This window comes from Arachis ipaensis, chromosome B6 (assembly GCF_059453495.1).
Source record: "Arachis ipaensis isolate K30076 ecotype BB chromosome B6, ASM5945349v1, whole genome shotgun sequence".
NCBI classification, from domain to species: domain Eukaryota; kingdom Viridiplantae; phylum Streptophyta; class Magnoliopsida; order Fabales; family Fabaceae; genus Arachis; species Arachis ipaensis.
This window is the reverse complement of record NC_142441.1, coordinates 85696869-85718657: the sequence shown is the minus strand read 5'-3', so window position 1 is coordinate 85718657 and position 21789 is coordinate 85696869. Positions and strand designations below refer to the sequence as shown.

At 37.4% G+C, this 21789-nt stretch overlaps 2 non-coding genes across 2 annotated transcripts; both read right to left on the bottom strand.

Annotated features, from left to right (window-relative positions):
• Positions 1 to 12755: 12755 nt before the first annotated feature.
• On the bottom strand, positions 12756 to 12859 carry LOC148561619 (small nucleolar RNA R71). The gene has a single exon (XR_015886965.1). It is a non-coding gene; the product is annotated as a small nucleolar RNA R71 (small nucleolar RNA).
• A 5989-nt stretch (positions 12860 to 18848) lies between these two features.
• LOC148561618 (small nucleolar RNA R71) lies at positions 18849 to 18956 on the bottom strand. The gene has a single exon (XR_015886426.1). It is a non-coding gene; the product is annotated as a small nucleolar RNA R71 (small nucleolar RNA).
• Positions 18957 to 21789: the final 2833 nt, after the last annotated feature.

Sequence of the window (21789 nt, the reverse complement as noted above, 5' to 3'; positions counted from 1 at the left end):
ATTTTTGAGTAACTGGAATTTTTTTATAAATAAATAATTTAATTATTTTATTTATCAAAATATATAATTTGTAATTTATTTATTAATTTACTTTATATTTATTTATCTTATTTATTGTGTAAACAAAATAATTATGAATATATATAAAATTTAAAAAAAATGCATATATTTCGTTTACAATATAAACAAAATACATTTATAATTATTTTATTTATACTCTAAATGAGTTATGTGTAGTATTATTAATCGTAATTTTTTAATAAGAGTTAATACTCAAATTTGTCCCTGAAAGATACCTCGATCTCTATATTAGTCCCCGGAAGATAAAGTTAATCAAAAGAGTCCCTGAAAGTTACACGAGAGAATCAGGTTCGTCCTTCCGTTAATTTGCTTGATGACATGGCTAACGTCTGCTCACGTGGCACGTTAACTGCCATGCTGGCAGAGAAGGAAAACGACGCCGTTTTGAGTGAATATCCAGATAGACATGATTCGGCGTCGTTTTGTGGGCAGCGTGGATTCAAAACGTTACAGAGTGGATTCACCCTCTTCCATAACAAGTATCTCCATGTTTGGCTCCAAAATGTTTCATCTCCCTCAAGCCATGCCCTAACCCCTTCACCTTGCATTCGAACATCGCCATCCACGTTTCTCGTTGTTGGTTGACGATCAAAGCCGAGTAGGTGTTGTTACTGAGAACAGTGGTCGTCAGCTCTGTTAGCAACATTGATTGTGGAAGAAGCAATCGTGACGGTTAGAGGTAAGCATTAAAGTTTTTTCCTTTTTTTGAAGTCAGTATGTAGCCTGATGACTTAGGGGTGGCGTTCTGTATGTCTCTGTCTGATTAGGGGTAGGGGTTTGAGGAGCCTAAGGGTTTGTATGACTATTGTTTAAGTGTCAGAATGCATTGCTTTGATTGCCATTGTGATGATATTGAGTTATGGGTCTTTCATGTTAATGAGGGTTAGTTTTCGTTGTTGCATGTTTGTTTTGGGGTTAGGATTTGTTATGTTATGATTGAGAATAGCCAGTTGCAATTTGTGTGGGCTAAGGATGTTTTCTTTTTTCTGATTGTAGATGGAAGATCCTCCGATGATCTTTGTGTTTCACCATGGGGGATTGTTTAAGAAGAATGCGGAAGGAGATATGGTATACAAACCTGATAATACAGAGGTGTTGATGGGGGTTGAAGGAGACATGCTTGACATCTTCTTTGTAAGGGGTTATTATAGGGAGTTGGGTTACATTGAAGCTGGAAACTGTTGGTGAAAAGATCCTGGAGTTCCCCTTTCATCAGGGTTGAGAAGCTTAGTCACAGACGCAGACTTGGTTGCCATGTGCAAGGATTGCAGGAGAAACCATAATCTAATCAATATCTACCTGGAAAATTGTATTTCTCAGCCTTGTATAGTAGACCAGATTGAGGAGGAAGTAGTGAATGTGGAAGCAGAAAGGTTGAAACAGGGAAAGTATTTCGAAGCTAAGAAGTGCAGTTCCCAACCTGTGAAGAAACCCACAACAATTGATCCTCAGTCCAACAAACAAACCTCTCACCCCAACAGAACAATCTCACAGCCCAAGTCACAGCCCAATCCAACAATGAAGCCCATATCTGAGCCCAATCAACCAAAGGTGAAGCCCATGTCTCAGCCCAATAAAGCAGCCCACCAGCCCAAGAAGACAACATCTCAGCCCAAGAAGACAACTGCTCAGCCCATGAAGCCTGTTCCTCAGGCCAAGAAGACCAGTTATCAGGCCAAATCAGTCCCACCTCAACCAAATTCATCATCAGCCAATAACTTACAAGGGGCAAAGGACAAACAAAATAGCAGTAGCTGTAGAGTCACAAGATCTGGAAGACAAGTGAAGGAAGCTCCCCTCCAGGAAGATGACACTAACTCTCATGACTCTTATGAGAGTACTGAAGATGAACTATATAGGCCTCCAAAAGTTGTAGGAGACAACCTCTATAGCAGTGACAGTGACAGTGACTCTGGGAAGGGAAAAAGAAGTGGAGAAAGGGACAGCAATTCTGAAGTCAGAGAGAAGCAGAAGCCCTCTAAGAAGAGATTAGCTGATAAAGAGATAGACACTGATGATTCCAACTATGAGGGGTCTGAAGATGAAGAAAGTTCTGAGTCTGGTATGTTAATTCCATAAGGTTTAGTTGTTTTTTGAACTATTTTGCAAATGTTAGGGTTTCTTATGTGTTCAACTTTTTGTTACCAGATTTAGATGATAGTGATACTGCCTCAGATGCTGACTCCTGGCATTCAGAGAATTCTGATAAGGTGTTGGAGTCTGATGAAGAATCACTAGCTGTATAACCTCAGTTCAATGAGAAAACAAAGTTTGGGGAGTTGAAATTCGAGGTCAGTATGGTATTTAAGTCCAAGTCTGAATTCATGCAAGCAACTAGAGATTATACAATCCAGTGGGGTAGAAATATTCTATTTTCAAAAAATGACAAAGTTAGAGTTAGGGCTGTCTGTAAGTCTGAAGATTGTCCCTGGGTAGTTTACTGTGCATGTAATAAATAAGATGGATCTTGGCAAATTAAGACACTAGTAGATAGTCACACTTGTCCAAGAAGGAGGAAAAACAGAGCTGCAACCCAAACCTGGACTCTGAGTAAACTAGTACCTAAGCTTAGAAAACACCCAACCATGAAGCATCGAGAGGTTTATGACTGGTTTGTTAGAAAGTGCAACGTCTATCTGAATAGCACATGCATTACAATAGCTTTGAAAGCCGCTAGGAAAATAGTCGAGGGTGATGAGATAGCTCAATATGGGTTGGTGTGGGACTATGCCAATGAGTTGCTGACTAGTAACCCCGGCTCCACAATTCAAGTGTCTGTTATCCCCATGCCTGAGAGTCCTCCCCTGTTTGATCGCTTCTATGTTTGCCTTGATGCCTGCAAGAGGGGGTTTAAGGCAGGTTGCAGACCCTTAATTGGTTTTGATGGAGCGTTTCTGAAAACACTACATAGGGGTCAGATTTTAATAGCTTGTGGGCAGGATGCTAACAATCGCATATTTGTGATTGCTTACGCCATAGGAAGACTTATTGCTTCAATGTGAATCCAGTGAAAGGTCAGGATCTGTGGGAAAAAACTCCACACCCAGCTCCTGTCCCACCACCATTTAAGATAAAGCCTGGAAGGCCAACGAAGAAAAGGAGAAGGGACAAAGAGGAACAACCTACTGGGTCAAAAACAAAGATGAAGAGGAAGTATAACCCTATCAGATGCATGTATTGCAGTGAGATAGGACACAACAAGCGAAGCTGTGCAAAGAAGAAAGCTACCGAAGCTAAGGAGCATGCTAGGCAACTTTAGCTGCAACTAGCTGTGGTTGCCCCTGCTACAGAAGGGGCTGCCCCTGAAGCAACCACTGTCCCAGCTGAACCTAATCCAGCTTCATCACCAAAACAGACTCCAACAGTAATTGATATTAGCCAGTGTGACAGTATACCACCAACCCAAGAAACACAACAGGTAATCTGCCATATGTGATTTATTTGAAACATTTGTTATTTCATAAATCTCATTTCTTTTATAAGCTAAATCTAAATCTAGATGTACCATTAAATTGTGTAGGAACAAGTCACTGCTAGGCCATCCAAGTTAAAGGTCATTAAAGGAAAAGCCAGACTTCAGTCCTCTCCTAAACCTACTGTAGCCACACCAGTCGCTATCTCTGCTGAGACAATCAAGGGGACTAGTTCAGCCACTGCTAAAAAACTGGCCGACTTTATGACCTTCGTTCCTACTCCAGCCTTCAAGCCCCCAAGAAAGACTGATAAATGACTTTGATTAGTGTTGAAATGTATTCTGGTTGAATTTGTTTTTGTGTGAGGATACTTTATGTTTTTTTGCACGGGGCAATTGAAGTTTCATTATCTACATTTTGGTTATCTATGTAACTGAAAGTTGTACTATGCCCTTTTATTTTGGTCTAGGATACTTTTTAGGTTTTGTATCCTCATGTAAAAGCTTATGACTTTGATGTGGTCTGTATCCTATGTTAAACCTTTTTATTTTGGTCCTTAAGAAAATGTGACATCTAGCCTTCTATGGCAACTCAATGTTTAAGAGTACTTTGACTACTCAATGTTTAACACTACTTTGACTACTGATTATGTCCATTCTTTAGTACATCTTACTTTAATAGTGATCCGAATTGGTTTGGAACCTTTGAATTGGATTGTGTTGTCTTCATATAAAAAAACAAATGCAACATCTATTCTTATTCAATGGATTCATCTCATTACACCATTAAGTGTTTGGAATTTGCTTTACTTGGAACGAGACAACAAACTACAAACAATCACATTAAGCACAACTACCACAAACAGAAAAACTATTAACATTTTCAATGCTTTTACTTCAGCTTCCAAGCTGCCCAGTCTCCATGCCACCTTCAACCTCCATTCATCATAGTCACTATCAACCTGCAGCTCAACCCCATAATCTTTCTTTGTTCCACCTTGGCCCATCCCTTCATACTCATCATCCTCAACCCACTTAAAGTAGTTGCAGTGACTGCCCTTCTGAAAATTCAGATATCAGAAAATAAAAAATTAAACAAAACTCCAACACACAAAACAACATCGCAAAACCCTTAACGTCTTACACAACACTCATCCGGTACCTTGGACATGCACGGAATAGTCTATTTGGGTTTTTCGCTGTTCCAGATTTTCTTATCGCAGCCTTCAACCGACAGAAATATGATTCCTCATGGGTTTTCCTCCTGGTTCGCATTGAGGCGCTGGAACCATTACTGCCGTTCGAGAACAACGACACACCACCACCACGGCCTCCATTTTCTGCCTCCATCGTCGCCCAAAATCAGCAATTTGAACACGAACCCAGGCATATGGCCATCTGATTAATGAAGGCGACCTATTTATCGTGGAATTTAGGATTAGGTTTCAAACACTTAGGGACTTATTTATAATGTAATATGAATGTATCTCATTTATATGATAAAGAAGATAAATTGATGTGTTATAAATTAATAAATACAACATAAATCACATATTTTAATAAATAAAATAATTAAATTATTTATTTGTAAAAAAATCCTGACTGACACGGATTTTTTATACTATTTTCAACGTTTGTGTCAGAGAACCGTTTGTGTCCCAATTGTTCACCGCAGTTGTTCACACGCTGTGTATTATATAAATAACTAAGCAAACATCTGACATGGCTCTGTTGGTGTTGTTCTCGTGTCATTGGCATAGGTTGTGGCTTGAAACTTTGCTCATTGTTTTTGTTGGTTTCACAGTAAATTAGATGAATTCAGAATGATTTTTGTTCCAATAAATAAAAAAATATTATTTTTAAAAGTAAATTATTTTAACTTTAATTTTTGGATTTTTATTATAAATTTAAAAAAATATTATTTTTCTAAAAAAATTCGACTTATTCCTTTGTACTCTTGTGTATTCCTATATACTCTGCAAACGATAATAATGGTTGCCATTGTTAATCTTCTAACCTTTCTTCTCACTTAATCTGATATTTATGAAGATGCCTAGTGTAGTTCATCAGGAGTACAACAAATTCATCTTAAACCAAAAAACAAAAACGCATTTTCAGAAATTAAAATTAAAATATTTTTTTCAAAATAATATTTTTTTATTTAGTCAACTTTTAGATTTTTTTAAGCTTATTTTAGGGAAAATAACCCTTTTCTTTTATGCAAAATGCTTAAATAAATTTTTTATTTTTAAAAATAGTTTTTAATAAAAATTAAATAACATATATTTTAGTTTATTTAATGAAAATATTTTTTAATAATTATTATTATAATTATATATATTAGTAATAATAATATAAAATATGTATTTATTATTAATATAATAATTTAATTTATTTTTAATATTTTAATTTGTTACAAAATATTTAATTTAAATTTTTGTATATTTTATGATTAATAATAAAATATTTAAAATAAATAAACTTATTACTTTAACCATAAATATATTATTATTATTACATAATATAAAATATTTTTACTTTTTACATATTTAATCTAAATTTTTTATATTTCATGATTAATAATATAAAATTAAAAGTAAATAAAATACATTATAATAATAAATATATTTTATATTATTAGTTTTACTACTATTATAATGTTAATGATAATATAAAATATATATTACTATTAGTGTTATAAATTTTAATTATTTTAAATATTTTTCATGAATCATAAAATATATAAAAAATTTTACTCAATATTTTTGTAACAACTTAAAATATTAAAAATAAGTAAAAATTATTAAACAAATAATAAATATATATTTTATATTAGTTTTTGAAACAATAAAATAATTATTTTTCTCTTTTCTTGCAGAATTTTATTTTTTATATAATTTTTAAATTTTTACAGTTTTATTTAATAATTTAATTTATTTACCCAAGGTTCACGTTAAAAACTTGTGCAATATATGTTTTAGGTAAATATTTATATATAAAAATAATTATCACTAATTTATATATAGAAATGATTATTAAAAAAATATTCTAATTACATAGACTAAAATATATGTTTTTTAATTTTTGTAAGAATAAAATATATTTAAATATCTTACATGAAAAGAGTATCAATTTCTCTTACTTTTATTATTTGGTTCAAATTAACTATTTAAGTTTAAATTCCACTAATTTGATAAGCGTTCATTAAAATTTCAGCATACAATTTTCGTTCTCTTTTTCGGTTTTCCCGTTAAGGTTATTAGGAAAATTATCATTTTTCTTCTAAATTTAATAAAAAAATAAATTTTTAGATTTTTACGATAAAAAATTTTACTTTTATTTCGTACTAGTTCGCAAAATCCTTAGTTTTTTAATTATAGGATTCTAATATCTTTTTATATGTTATTTTCAAATAACTCTAAAAATTATGCACATACAATTTAGAAAAAAAGTAATATATAAAATTGTATAATTAGATAAATTCTTGTAAGGATCATGGTGGTGTACCGCTCACAATGACGGAATCGTGATGGTGTACCGCTTATTAGGTGGGGATGGTGGTGGTTTATCACCCACCAGTTTTCAACAGGACAATATCCGGATTAGCTATCAGATGTGTCGGGTTTTGGCAAAGTAATCGACACGTGAGCTCATGACCAGTAGGAAAGACATGCATCATCTGCATTTGATTGATTTGTTTGGGTTTGCTACTTGCCATCATTTATTTACTTGTACATATTAAATGACTATATGCTAATTGCTTTATTTGAATTTACTTGTGTATTACTTAATTGCCTTGCTTGTGTTTGTGTATCTGAGAGGTCCCTCATGCTGGTGTCGGTTGACGCTGAGGGCTGTTCTGTTTAGAATTTGGAGGACCATGTGATGTGTGAAAAATGATCCAACACAAAACTCACCGGCAAGTGTACCGGTTCGCATCTAGTAATAATAACTCACGTGAGTGAGGTCGATCCCACAGGGATTAAAGGATTGAGCAATTTTAGTTTAGTGGTTGATTTAGTCAAGCGAATCAAGTATTGGTTGGGTGATTTGTGATTGCAGAAACTAAATTGCTTGAAATGTAAATGGAGAGGGGTAGATTGCAGAAAATTAAAGAGCAAAGAAAGTAAATAAGCTGAATCTTAAAGAACAAGTAATGTAAATTGCAGAAACTTAGATTGCAAGAAATGTAAATGGCTGAATCTTAAAGTACAAGAAATGTAAATTACTTGAATTATAAAGGGAATTGGGAAGTGGATTTGCAGAAATTAAACAAGGAAAAGTAAAATTCAACAAACAGAAATGTAAAAGATGGATTCAATTAAACCGGATCTCAAATGACAATGAAAATAAGCTTGGTGTAGCAACGAAACAAGGAAATTGAAATTGAAAGATGTAGATCTCAAGACTCAAGAGACTAGGTAACCAAGTCTAGATCTCAATGCCTTCCTAGATCCAAATTGAGAATTCAATTGCAAGAAAAGTAAAGATCCAGCAGTAGAAGAAAAGAAGTGAAATCGCAAATTCTCAATGATGCAGTAAATCAAAACAGAAAGAGATCTCAAGGTGAGATTGAGACAGAATTTCCTCAATTCTTCAACCCAAGATTCAAGACAAGTGTAAATGAAATTGAAAACAAGAAAACTAAGAGGAAGAGAATTCAATTCTCCTTCCCCAAGACTCAGAATCTCCAAATAAATCCTAACCCAAAAGCTTTCCCAAAACCACTCAGCAAAACTAAAAGGAAAAGCCTCCCTAAAAACTTAAATTCTAAGCTATTTATACACCCTCTTCAAATGATCTTCAAGCCTTGAATTGGGCCTTTGCTCTTGATAGAATTGGGTTGACAAAAGCCTCTGTTGATTGCTCTTGGAGTTGGAGAGAAACTCACTTGTGAACCGGGCCATGAACCATTAAAGCTTGAGTCAAAGTTTGAGGCAAACTTTGACTCAAGCTTTTCATATCAGCTAGCCTCCCTTTGCTGTCATCCACGTTTGAGCCAAAGTTTGAGGTCAAACTTTGAGCCAAACGTGGATCCTCCCTTGCATGCTTCTTGGCCAACGTTTGGCCCAACGTTTGAGGCAAGCATTGGCACAAACGTGGCTTCATTTAACCTTCAATCAGGGACTCCTCTTCATACTCAAATGGCGCCAAAGTTTGACTCAAAGTTTGAGGCAAACGTTGGCGCAAGCTTTTTCTCCCTGGGTGTGCTTGTTGTGGCGCCAACGTTTGACTCAAAGCTTGAGGCAAACGTTGGCGCAAGCTTTTTATGCCTCCAGGGTGAAGTTAAGCTCTTCCTCAAGTTTGAGCTAAAGTTTGAGGCAAGCTTTGGCTCAAGCTTTTTGTTCTCTCTTGCTCCTTGCCATTCCTTCTTTCTTCAACCTTCTTCAAAGCTCTTTTCACCTATCATCAATCAATCAAAAACATCAAAGCTATGCTCCAAATCATGAGATTGTGTCTCTTTCATAATATATGACAATTATAGCACAAAATCTCATGAAAATGCATTAATTTATCCATGGTTGATTGAATCAAAGGAAACATGAAATTCTACCCAATTGGCTTACTTATGACTCAACAAAGTGCATAAAATCTATTGAAAACAAAAGAAAAAGACTAGTGAAACTAGGCTAAGATGACTTGTCATCACAACACCAAACTTAAACCTTGCTTGTCCCCAAGCAAGCAGTAAAACATAAGGAAAATTACTAGAAGAAGAGAAGTGTATAAGCCTTTTATTAGAAGACATTGAATACTGGTAAACGGGGTTTTTATGCATGGTATCTTAGGGATTTTTATTCTGGGGCTGAGACATCAACATTCCTTTGGATCCTTACTTGAATTACACAAAAAAATGAGACTTGTTATTGCTTGGGATTTTTTTTTTCTTGGCTGAGGCTTAATGCTATGTGGTAAGGCAACTTTTTAGAGTAAGCTTTCAACAAACATTCCCACCCCAGTTGGTTCAAGATGCTAGGTGTTGAAACACCCCTATGGGCTTACTTGCTCAAGCCTCTCCTTAGCACACACACATCACAGGCATTTAGCTTGTTTTGTTCATCTCTGTTTGTTCTTTGGAAATTGATGCCAGGGCATCTTGGCCAGTTTCACTGACCTTTTCTTTACTGTTTTTAGGGTAGTTTCATGCATTTCTTTAGGAAATAAGTTAGTTTTAGGTAGATATTCACCTACACCTTGATTCAAGCATACATTGTGCATTTTACATTATTTCATGAGGATTTTGCATGAATTTAGTGACAAATTGTATGCTGCATTACCCATGACTTGGACTAGAACTTTGATGCACTCTGTTGCTTGATTTCAGGACCAAAGGAAGCAAGGAAAGGGAGGTAACTTGAAAGGTTAATGAGAAAAGTGATTGCCAATAACACTCTCAAAGCCATCATTGCCCACGTTAAGAGTCATGTTAACTAAGTTAACGTGCACTTTAACGTGGAGAACGGAAGTTGAGCCAATGTTAGTGACACTTAACATTGTCACTAACGTTGGCAAACACTCATGAGTGGCCACGTTAGAGCCCACGTTAACCTAGTTAACGTGGCCTCTAACGTTAAAGGGGGAAGAGAAGCCAACGTTAGTGACATTCAACATTGTCACTAACGTTGGCCTAAGGATGCAACACACAACGTTAACTCCCACGTTAACTTGGTTAACGTGGGAGCTAACGTAAGAAGTGAGAGTTGTCGACAACGTTAGTGACACTCAACATCGTCACTAACGTTGGAAGCAACCACACAATCCCCCAAGGAGCCACGTTAACTTCCACGTTAACTTAGTTAACGTGGAAGCTAACAATGAGGACTGAATGATGAGCCAACGTTAGTGACACTCAACATTGTCACTAACGTTGGGATGGCTAAGAATGGCCACGTTAGAAGCCACGTTAACCTAGTTAACGTGGACTCTAACGTGAGATCTAGGGGCACATTGGAATGTTAGTGACAATGTTGAGTGTCACTAACGTTCTCGAAGTTTGGCAAGGCCACGTTAGAAGCCACGTTAACCTAGTTAACGTGGGCTTTAACGTGAAGCAAAAAGGGGCACACTGGAACGTTAGTGACAATGTTGAGTGTCACTAACGTTCTCGAAGGTTGGCAAGGCCACGTTAGAAGCCACATTAACCTAGTTAACGTGGGCTCTAACGTGAGGCAAAGGGGTACATTGGAACGTTAGTGAAAATGTTAAGTGTCACTAACGTTCTCGAACTTATACTTTCACTAAATGTTAACACCCCTAACGTCCTGAGCTAAAGTCTCTGCCCACTTAGCACTTTCTCTCTGCAAGTAAAGCCAAGCCCAAATGAATAAAATAACTGCTTCAAACTCAAGATCCAAAGGCCCAAGACTTGAAGAGCAAACGAGAAGCTGAGAAGAGTAGTATATATAGGAGTAGCTTTGAATTGTTAAAGGAGTTCTGGAGGCTGGAAAAAGAGAACTACTCTCTGTATTTTACCTTCTCTGCATTTTCTAGTTTTATGATGTATTCTCCATCTTTGTTTTCATTTTCTAGAGCTATGAACAACTAAATCCCTTTCATTGGGTTAGGGAGCTCTGTTGTAATTTGATGGATCAATACTAATTTTCATTATTCTTCTTCTATCTTTTCTCTTGATTTTACTTGAAAGCTTTCGATCTTCATCCCATTGAGTAGTTATCTTGGAAAAGAAGCTATTCAAACTTGGATCTCTTTTGAACCTTGAAAGAGGAATGAAGAGATCAAGCTAGAAATGCTTTCTCATGTTGGACCAAATTGGGTTTGGATGGGTATGTGACTATAACCCTCTCAATACTTGATTTGGGAAATGCATGTGGTATAATCAGTGACCATACTTCATCTCTTCTCATGAGCAATTGACCAAGGAATTGGCTATTGATCAAGACTTGAGAGATTGAATTGCAAGAAATTATAATTCAATCAATTAAGATTGCCAAGGAGATCAATGAGTGCATTGATTGAGGAAGAGATGAAAATGAACTTGATCCGGAGAATTGCAACATCTCCTAAGCCCAATGAACTCCCCATCTCTGATCTTACCCATTCTCTTTAATTTCTGCCATTTACTTTTATGAGCAAATCTCCCATTCCCATTTACAATTCTGCAATTTATTTTCAGTCATTTACTTCCAGTCCTTTAATTCTAGCATTTACTTTTCTGTTATTTACATTCCCGCCATTTTATTTTCTGCAAATCTCAACCCAAATTCTGGATTCGCTCAACTAGAACATTCTTCTAATTAAAGTTGCTTGATCAATCAATCCCTGTGGGATTCGACCTCACTCTATTGTGAGTTTTTACTTGACGACTAATTCGGTACACTTGCCGAAGGGAGATTTGTTGAGAGACAAGTTTTCCCCGCATCAAGTTTATGGCGCCGTTGCCGGGGATTGATTGTGCATCAACAATGATTAAATTGGAAGATCACTAGATTGAGCATTTTTATTTTGTGAATTTCATTCTCTGTTTGAGTGATTTACTTTTTGTTTTAGTTAAACTTCTTCCCTTCCCCCTCTACTCTTTTGTTTTTCTTTGTTATTTTCAAGTCTGTTTGCTAATCCACTAACTGTTTGATATATTGCATCACCCACAACTAACAGTAATTCTGACACAAATACTTTCTGCACCTATCTTTTCTTGCTTGCACTTGATGGTTGTATGACAGGGAGAAGAAGCGGGGCTTCAACTTCCTTCGATTCTGAACCTGAGAGGACCTTCCTTAGATTAAGGAGGGAGGCAAGAGGAAAGAAAGTGGTTGGTGCTGAGGAAGAAGAGGAATTCTTTGAAACAAACCTGGAAGACAACATGGAAAACCATCATGAAGAAGAGGATCACAACCATGGGGGAGGAGGTAGAGCAAATCATGCTGGGGAGGATAGAAGAGTTTTGGGCTCTTACATCAATCCAAACCCAGGCAATTGTGGAAGTAGCATCCAAAAGCCAACAATCCATGCCAACAACTTTGAACTTAAACCACAGCTCATCACCCTTGTTCAGAACAACTGTTCGTTTGGAGGAGGTGTTCAAGAAGACCCCAATCAACATTTGACCACCTTCTTGAGAATATGTGACACAGTGAAGTCTAATGGTGTTGATCCTGATACCTATAGACTGCTCTTGTTTCCATTCTCACTTAGGGACAAAGCAGCCAAGTGGCTGGAATCTTTCCCAAGGGAAAGCTTGACAACTTGGGAAGACGTGGTGAACAAATTTTTAGCAAGATTTTACCCTCCTCAATGAATCAATAGGCTGAGAGCTGAGGTCCAAACTTTCAGGCAACAAGATGGTGAGACTCTATATAAAGCATGGGAGAGGTTCAAGGACTTAACAAGGAGGTGTCCACCTGACATGTTCAACGAATGGGTGCAGCTGCACATTTTCTATGAAGGACTCTCTTATGAGTCAAAGAAGGCCGTAGACCATTCATCCGGAGGATCTTTGAACAAGAAGAAGACTATTGAGGAAGCCATAGATGTTATTAAAACAGTAGCAGAGAACGATTACTTCTATGCTTCTGAAAGAGGGAACACAAGAGGAGTAATAGAGCTAAACAATGTAGATGCTCTGTTGGCCCAAAACAAGCTCATTACCCAGCAGCTGGCTGACCTCACCAAGAAGATGGAGATGAACCAAGTAGCAGCAATCTCCACTTCATCAACAACCCAAGAAGGAGTGAATGAAGAAGCAGAGGGGAGTCAGGAGCAAGCCAACTACATTGGGAATTCACCAAGGAAAAACTATGATCCATACTCCAAAACCTACAACCCTGGATGGAGAAACCACCCAAACTTTGGATGGGGAAGTGAGCAAGATCAAAACCAAGACCAGAGACGTTACAACTCCAACAACAATGTAGCTCACCAGCAATTCACACAGAGGACATCTCAACACCCCCACAACAACACTTCTCCACACGCTTATCAAAACCAAAACGGCACATCTGCTCCAAATCACTCATCAATTGATGACAAGCTCTCTAAGATTGAGGCCTTACTTGAAGGAATATGCCAAGAGATTCAAGAAAATAAGGTGTTCAAAGAGGAGGTGCGAGCCAATATTAAGAACCAGGGAGAGACCATCAGGAAGCTGGAATTCCAGGTGGGATATTTAGCTGAGAAGATTTCCAAACCTACTGATAGCTTCCCAAGTGACACGGAGAAAAAGCCCAAAGGAGAAGCAAAGAAAGTAAGATGGGAAGATTGCAAAATGGTTACTGCGAGTGATCAAGAGACTGAAGACAAGCAAGGCAAACTTTGCAAACAACTTGAAGACAACTCAACAAAGGAGGAGGATAGAGATCGCCAAGAACCAAAAATCTCACAACAAGAGCTGCTGAAGCTCTATGCACCCTTCCCTCAACTGCTCAATGGTGCTGTGGGAAAGAGAATATACTCAAGGTTCCTAGACTTGTTTGCATCTCTGCATGTAAACATACCATTCATCAAGGCAATTCAACAAATGCCTGCATTCATCAAGTATATGAAGGAACTTCTTCCCAGGAAAAGCTCACTCAAAGGAGGCCAGACTATAGTAATGAACAAGGAATGTAGTGCCCTTATTCAACCTGAGTTGCCTACAAAAAGAAGAGACCCAGGGAGTTTTCACATCCCTTGTGCCATAGGTGAAACTATGTTCGATAGAGCACTATGTGATTTGGGGGCCAGCATCAACTTACTGCCCTTATCCCTGGCGAAGAGGCTGCAGATCAATGAGATAATACCCACAGATGTAATCATCAGACTGGCTGACAAAACTCAAAAGCAAGCAATAGGAGTGGTGGAAAATGTGTTGCTAAAGGTTGGGAAATACTTTCTCCCAACAGACTTTGTCATCCTGGACATGGAAGAGAGTCACACTCATCCAATCATATTGGGAAGACCATTCTTAGCTACGGCCAGAGCACTTATCGATGTAGAGAAAGGGGAGCTAATATTGAGAATCCATGATGAACGACTCAGCTTCAATATTTTTAAACTCTCACAAGAAACAGATCAAGAGGACAAGGAACTAAGCACAAATGATAATGAGACACTGAAGGAGGAAACAAGCACTGAAGCACAACCAGTTCATTCTGAGATCCCCTTAATAGATAAACAAGGAAAACAGCAATTGCCACAGCTCAAGAAAAAGTTGGAGGAACCTAAACCTCTAGAGGCAGGTGAAGACAGCACCACAACTCCTTTAGAAAAAGAGGTCACCAAGGGGAAGGCAACATCAAAAGAAACAAAGAAGAAGGTACTGATTAGCGGATAATTTATACGCTTTTTGGCATTGTTTTTAGCATGTTTTTAGTAGAATCTAGTTACTTTTAGGGATGTTTTCATTAGTTTTTATGTTAAATTCACATTTCTGGACTTTACTATGAGTTTGTGTGTTTTTCTATGATTTCAGGTATTTTCTGGCTGAAATTGAGGGACTTGAGCAAAAATCAGATTCAGAGGTTGAAGAAGGACTGTTGATGCTGTCGGATTCTGACCTCCCTACACTCAAAATGGATTTTCTGGAGCTACAGAACTCAAAATAGCGCGCTTCTAAATGCGTTGGAAAGTAGACATCCAGGGCTTTCCAGAAATATATAATCGTTCATACTTTGCCCAAGTTTAGATGACGTAAATTGGCGTTCAACGCGAGCTCTCTGCCCAATTCTGGCGTCCAGCGCCAGAAACAAGTTGCAAAGTGGAGTTCAACGCCCAAACTGGCATAAAAGCTGGCGTTCAACTCCAAGAATGACCTCTCCACGTGTAGACTTCAAGCTCAGCCCAAGCACACACCAAGTGGGCCCCAGAAGTGGATTTATGCATCAATTACTTACTTCTGTAAACCCTAGTAGCTAGTTTATTATAAATAGGACTATTTACTATTGTACTAGTCATCTTTGGAATCATCTTTGGATTATCTTTTGATCTATTGATCACGTTTGGGGGCTGGCCATTCGGCCATGCCTGGACCTTCATTACTTATGTATTTTCAACGGTAGAGTTTCTGCACTCCATATATTAAGGTGTGGAGCTCTGCTGTTCCTCAAAGATTAATGCAAAGTACTACTGTTTTCTATTCAATTCATCTTATTTCACTTCTAAGATATTCATTCGCACTTCAACCTGAATGTGATGAACGTGACAATCATCATCATTCCCTATGAACACGTGCCTGACAACCACTTCCGTTCTACATTAAATTGAATGAGTATCTCTTAGATCTCTTAATCAGAATCTTCGTGGTATAAGCTAGATTGATGGCGGCATTCATGAGAGTCCGGAAAGTCTAAACCTTGTCTGTGGTATTCCGAGTAGGACTCTGGGATTGAATGACTGTGATGAACTCCAAACTCGCGAGTGCTAGGCGTAGTGATAGACGCAAAAGGATAGTAAATTCTATTCCAGTATGATCGAGAACCTCCAAGATGATTAGCCATGCTGTGATAGCGCATCGGACCATTTTCACAGAGAGGAATATGATGCAACCAACGACAAGGGTGATGCCTCCAGACGATTAGCCGTGCTGTGACAGAGCATTTGGACCATTTTCCCGAGAGGATTGAAAGTAGCCATTGGCACCGGTGACATCCTTACATAAAGCCAGTCATAGAAAGGAGTAAGACGGATTGGATGAAGACAGCAGGAAAGCAGAGGTTCAGAGGAATGAATGCATCTCCATATGCTTATCTGAAATTCTCACCAATGATTTACATAAGTATTTCTATCCTTATTTTAGTATTAATTTCGAAAACTCCATAACTATTTTATATCCGCCTAACTGAGATTTACAAGGTGACCATAGCTTGCTTCATACCAACAATCTCCGTGGGATCGACCGTTACTCACGTAAGGTTTATTACTTGGACGACCCAGTGCACTTTCTGGTTAGTTATGCGAAGTTTTGAAGATATGTTTAGACCATGGTTCTGTGCATCCGTTTTTGGTGCCATCGCCAGGGAATCAATTTCGAACAATAATTCACAACCTGAGTAACAATTTCACATACCAAGTTTTTGGCGCCGTTGCCGGGGATTGTTCGAGTTTGGACAACTGACGGTTCATCTTGTTGCTCAGATTAGGTAATTTTCTTTTTGTTTTATTTTCAAAAATTCTTCAAAAATCTTTCAAAAATTTCTCATCTGTTTTCGAAAGAAAAAATGTTTTCAAAAATATATTTTTCTTCATAATTTTTAAGAATGAATTCTAGTGTTTCATGAAACATGTTGAATCCTATCTGGATGTAAAGCCATACCCAAACTGCTTTGGGACTGGTCTTCAACTAATCACCTCAATGGATGTAATTTACATGCTAGAGCTTGGCTGGCTATTAAGCCATGCCTAACCCTTTGATTGGAGCTTTAGACTAAAGAGCATAAGATTCCTAGAATTCATATTAAAAATTTTGGAATCCTTATTTTTCTTTTTCAAAATGATTTTCGAAAAAAAATTAAAAGAAAATACAAAAAAATCATAAAATGATAAAAATCAAAAATATTTTTATGTTTCTTGTATGAGTCTTGAGTCATGTTATAAGTTTGGTGTCAATTGCATGTGCATCTTGCATTTCTTCGAAAATTCATGCATTCATAGTGTTCTTCATGATCTTCAAGTTGTTCTTAGTAAGTCTTCTTGTTTGTTCTTTGCATTTGCATGTTTTTGTGTCTTTTCTTGTTTTTCATATGCATTCTTGAATTCTTAGTGCCTAAGCATTAAAGAATTTTAAGTTTGGTGTCTTGCATGTTTTCTTTGCATTAAAAATTTTTCAAAAATGTGTTCTTGATGTTTATCATGATCTTCATAGTGTTCTTGGTGTTCATCTTGACATTCATAGCATTCTTGCATGCATTCATTGTTTTGATCCATAACTTTCATGCATTGCATCATTTTTCTTGTTTTTCTCTCTCATCATAAAAATTCAAAAATAAAAAAAATATATCTTTCCCTTTTTCTCTCTTAAAATTTCGAAAATTAGATTTGACTTTTTCAAAAATTTTTAAAATCTAGTTGTTTTTATGAGTCAAATCAAATTTTCAATTAAAAAAAAAATCTTATCTTTTTCAAAATCCTTTTCAAAAAACAAATCTTTTTTTCAATTTTTTTAGTTATTTTCGAAAATAACATCATCAATTAATGTTTTGATTCAAAAATTTCAAGTTTGTTACTTACTTGTTAAGAAAGATTCAAACTTTAAGTTCTAGAATCATATCTTGTGATTTCTTGTGAATCAAGTCATTAATTGTGATTTTAAAAATCAAATCTTTTTCAAAAACTAATTTCAATCATATCTTTTCAAAAATATCTTCTTATCTTACCTTTTTCAAAAAATTTGATTTCAAAATATATTTTCTAACTTCTTATCTTCTTATCTTTTCAAAATTGATTTTCAAAATTTGTTTCAACTAACTAACTAACTCTTTGTTTGTTTCTTACCTTTTTCAAAACTACCTAACTAACTCTCTCTCTCTAATTTTCGAAAATATCTTCCCTCTTTTTCAAAATTTCTTTTTAATTAGACTAATTATTTTATTTTTTATTTGAATTTTCGAAAAACTACTAACCTTTTTCAAAAACTATTTTTGAAAATCACTAACTCTTTTTCAAAAATTATTTTCGAAAATTCTCTCCTCCTCTCATCCCCTTCTATTTATTTATTCATCTACTAACACTTCTCTTCATCTCACATCTCTGCTCCTATCATCACCTTTGTGTTTGGATTCTTCATTCTTCTTCACCCCTATTCCTTTTCCTCTTTTACTAACAATAAGGAACCTCTTTACTGTGACATAGAGGATTCCTCTTCTTTTCTTTTTCTCTTCTCTTTTTTATGAGCAGGGACAAAGAAAGAGGCATTCTTGTTGAAGCTGATCCAGAACCTGAAAGGACTCTGAAGAGAAAACTAAGAGAAGCTAAATTACAACAATCCAGAGACAACTTTATTGAAAATTTCGAACAAGTAAAGGAGATGGCAGCCGAATCCAACAACAATAATGCAAGGAGAATGCTTGGTGACTTTACTGCACCTAATTCTAATTTACATGGAAGAAGCATCTCCATTCTTACCATTGGAGCAAACAATTTTGAGCTGAAACCTCAGCTAGTTTCTCTGATGCAGCAGAACTGCAAGTTTTATGGACTTCCATCTGAAGATCCTTTTCAGTTCTTAATTGAATTCTTACAGATCTGTGATACTATTAAGACTAATGGAGTAGATCCTGAAGTCTACAGGCTCATGCTTTTCCCTTTTGCTATAAGAGACAGAGCTAGAATATGGTTGGACTCTCAACCTAAGGATAGCCTGAACTCTTGGAATAAGCTGGTTAAGGCTTTCTTAGCCAAGTTCTTTCCTCCTCAAAAGCTGAGTAAGCTTAGAGTGGATGTTCAGACCTTCAGACAGAAAGAAGGTGAATCCCTCTATGAAGCTTGGGAGAGATACAAAGGATTGACCAAAAAGTGTCCTTCTGACATGCTTTCAGAATGGACCATCCTGGATATATTCTATGATGGTCTGTCTAAATTGGCTAAGATGTCATTGGATACTTCTGCAGGTGGATCCATTCACCTAAAGAAAATGCCTGCAGAAGCTCAAGAACTCATTGACATGGTTGCTAATAACCAGTTTATGTACACTTCTGAGAGGAATCCTGTAAGTAATGGGACGCCTATGAAGAAGGGAGTTCTTGAAATTGATACTCTGAATGCCATATTAGCTCAGAACAAAATATTGACTCAGCAAGTCAATATGATTTCTCAGAGTCTGAATGGAATGCAAGCTGCATCCAACAGTACTCAAGAGGCATCTTCTGAAGAAGAAGCTTATGATCCTGAGAACCCTGCAATAGCAGAGGTGAATTATATGGGTGAACCTTATGGAAACACCTACAATCCATCATGGAAAAATCACCCAAATCTCTCATGAAAGGATCAAAGGCCTCAACAAGGCTTTAATAATGGTGGAAAAAACAGGTTTAGCAATAGCAAGCCTTTTCCATCATCCACTCAGCAACAGACAGAGAACTCTGAACAAAGTACCTCTAATTTAGCAAACTTAGTCTCTGATCTATCCAAGGCCACTGCAAGTTTCATGAATGAAACAAGGTCTTCCATTAGAAATTTGGAAGCACAAGTGGGCCAGCTGAGTAAAAGGATCACTGAAATCCCTCCTAGTACTCTCCCAAGCAATACAGAAGAGAATCCAAAAGGAGAGTGCAAGGCCATTGAATTAACCAAAATGGCCGAACCCAAAGAGGGAGAGGAGGACGTGAATCCCAAGGAGGAAGGCCTCCTGGGACATCCAGTGACCAATAAGGACTTCCCCCTGAGGAACCAAAGGACTCTGAGGCTCAATTAGAGACCATAAAGATTCCATTGAACCTCCTTATGCCATTCATGAGCTCTGATGAATACTCCTCTTCTAAAGAGAATGAGGATGTTACTGAAGAGCAAGCTGCCAAGTTCCTTGGTGCAATCATGAAGCTGAATGCCAAATTATTTGGCATTGAAACTTGGAAAGATGAACCTCCCTTGTTCACCAATGAACTAAGTGATCTGAATCAACTGACATTGCCTCAGAAGAAACAGGATCCTGGAAAGTTCATAATACCTTGTACCATAGGCACCATGATCTTTAAGGCTCTGTGTGACCTTGGTTCAGGAATAAACCTCATGCCCCTCTCTGTAATAGAGAAACTGGGAATCTATGGGGTGCAAGCTGCTAAAATCTCATTAGAGATGGCAGACAATTCAAGAAAATAGGCTTATGGACAAGTAGAGGACGTGTTAGTAAAGGTTGAAGGCCTTTACATCCCTGCTGATTTCATAGTCCTGGATACTGGAAAGGAAGAGGATGAATCCATCATCCTAGGAAGACCTTTCCTAGCCACAACAAGAGCTGTGATTGATGTGAACAGAGAAGAATTGATCCTTCAATTAAATAAGGACAACCTTGTGTTTACAACTCAAAGATCTCTCTCTGAATCCATGGAGAGGAAGCAGAAAAAGCTTCTCTCAAAGCAGAGTCAACCAAAGCCCCCACAGTCAAACTCTAAGTTTGGTGTTGGGAGGCCACAACCAAACTCTAAGTTTGGTGTCAAACCCCCATATCCAAACTGTAAGTTTGGTGTTGGGAGGTCTCAACAAAGCTCTGCACATCTGTGAGGCTCCATGAGAGCCCACTGTCAAGCTATTGACATTAAAGAAGCGCTTGTTGGGAGGCAACCCAATGTTTATTTATCTAATTTCATTTTTGTTTTTCATGTTTTCTTAGGTTCATGATCATGTGGAGTCACAAAATAAACGAAAAATTTATAAACAGAATAAAAAATAGCGGAAGAAAAATCACACCCTGGAGGAAGCACCTGTCTGGCGTTCAACGCTAGAACAGAGCATGGTTCTGGCGCTGAACGCCCAAAATGGGCAGCATCTGGGCGCTGAATGCCAGAATTGCACCCTGGAGAAGAGCTGGCGCTGAACGCCCAGAACAAGCATGGTTCTGGCGTTCAACGCCAGAAATAGGCAACAAATGGGCGTTGAACGCCCAAAATGGGCACCAACCTGGCGCTGAACCCCCAGAGTTGCGTGCAAGGGCATTTTACATGCCTAATTTGGTGCAAGGTTGTAATTCCTTGAACACCTCAGGATCTGTGGACCCCACAGGATCATCTCAGGATCCGTGGGAGGATCATCTCAGGATCTGTGAATCTCACAGGATCCCCATCCACCTCACCCTCTCTCTCTCTCTATTCATGGTCATCCCTTCTGTTTTCCATTCACCACTCACATCCATACACACATCCCTCTATCTCCTCCATATCTTCTTCTTATTAATCTATTCTTTCTTCTCTTGCTCGAGGGCGAGCAATATTTTAAGTTTGGTGTGGTAAAAGCATAAGCTTTTTGTTTTTCCATTACCATTAATGGCACCTAAGGCCAGAGAAACCTCAAGAAAGAGGAAAGGGAAGACAAATGCTTCCACCTCTAAGCCATGGGAGATGGAAAGATTCATCTCACAAGCCCATCACTAAGAAAAGGATGGAGCTAACAAGAGAGCACATTCATGAATCTCAACAGGCACATGAAGAAGCTCATCATCAAGAAATCCCTGAGATACATCAAGGGATGCACTTGCCTCCACAGAATTTTTGGGAGCAAATCAATACCTCCCTAGGAGAATTAAGTTCCAACATGGGACAATTAAGGGTGGAACATCAAGAACACTCCATCATCCTTCATGAAATTAGAGAAGATCAAAAAGCGATGAGGGAGGAGCAACAAAGACAAGGAAGAGACATAGAAAAGCTCAAGGA